At 38.9% G+C, this 1097-nt stretch overlaps 2 protein-coding genes across 8 annotated transcripts in view; one reads left to right on the top strand and one right to left on the bottom strand.

Moving 5' to 3' along the window:
• Positions 1-388, bottom strand: part of LOC106814022 (ubiquitin carboxyl-terminal hydrolase 33-like) — a 19201-nt gene extending 18813 nt beyond the window's left edge. For 5 of the 6 annotated variants that reach the window (XM_014818529.1, XM_014818314.1, XM_014818671.1 and 2 more), the window contains exon 1: positions 321-370. The gene's annotated coding sequence lies outside the window, so the exon portion shown is untranslated. Of the gene's footprint in view, positions 1-320 lie in introns of all 6 variants that reach the window. The other variant, XM_014818385.1, reaches the window with a different exon arrangement.
• Positions 389-464: 76 nt separating this feature from the next.
• The window catches only part of LOC106812266 (protein Dr1-like), an 11756-nt gene continuing 11123 nt past the window's right edge, over positions 465-1097 (top strand). Inside the window, exon 1 of one of the 2 annotated variants that reach the window (XM_014816290.1) lies at positions 465-479. The gene's annotated coding sequence lies outside the window, so the exon portion shown is untranslated. Of the gene's footprint in view, positions 540-1097 lie in introns of both variants that reach the window. The other variant, XM_014816135.1, reaches the window with a different exon arrangement.

Genomic DNA, 1097 nt, shown 5'->3' with positions numbered 1-1097 from the left:
AGTTTGGAAGTTCTAGTCTCTGAAAATACACCAGCAAACCTGCCCGAGTGATTCACTCGTGCATTGCTCCGCACAAAAGGATAGGCTCGCGTTGTAACCCTTTCCTCTCTGGGTTTGGGTTACATTATTGTATCTAGGTCGTTTAGACACTACCATAATAATATGCTCTGCTCTAAATTCTAATGACAACTTTGGTCTTTAGTTTGGGTATTCCTTTGCCACCAGATAAGAAATAAATAAAGCACTGTCTAAATTCCGCCACAGGAATAACTAAAATTATCGATACAACGAAAACTATAACCACAACTGTGAACCGTTACCGTATATTATTATTATACCGTTCTCAACAAAAATTTGCTCGATTCACATACAGAGTAACGAAGAATGGTTTTGTGTTTTCAACAGAACTAATCGAAATAGACCGCCCTCTAGTTGTCATATTTGTCAACTGTGAAAACTGTGAACAGCTTTCCAGCTATGTATGTGTCATACCGATATCACGATATAATACTAAATATAATGATATAATTATATATAATGTAAGTATTTAATTAAGTTAGTAATTTATATGTGTAGACAGAGACTGCGTCTGCAAGTTAGTCACGCTATCACGGTACCGATCAATTTCTTTCGATTGGCGATTGGTTCCCAGGAAATTTCTTCAAACAGTAGGCCCTAGAAACATGTTGGATATGAAACAGTTGCAACTTGCATTAGATACAATAATGTAACCCAAACCCAAGAGGATAGGGGTTACATTGGGTCCTATCCTCTTGGGTTTGGGTTACATTATTGTATCTAAACTTGCATGTGTACCGCATTTATCATGATTATGCATAAATGTTCATGATGTATGAGTACTCACGACAATGATATATTCAACTGACTTCATGACATACGCTGTACAACTGAACTGATACTAGTTGAACTAAAGTCTAATAATACGGCCCTATATATAGTCTAGAGACCAGTCTAGAAGTAGAGGGCTGCGACCAGATGAGATGGGATACTAGAGATAAGAAGCGTTGCCGAAAGGAGGTGTTTATCCGAAGTGCTGCGCGATCTTGCGCGCAGTTCCGCGGCAAGGCGCACGCGAC

This window comes from Priapulus caudatus, unplaced genomic scaffold (genome assembly GCF_000485595.1).
Source record: "Priapulus caudatus unplaced genomic scaffold, Priapulus_caudatus-5.0.1 Scaffold1, whole genome shotgun sequence".
NCBI classification, from domain to species: Eukaryota; Metazoa; Priapulida; class Priapulimorpha; order Priapulimorphida; family Priapulidae; genus Priapulus; species Priapulus caudatus.
The sequence above is the reverse complement of the archived record's forward strand: the minus strand, read 5'-3'. Positions and strand labels throughout refer to the sequence as shown.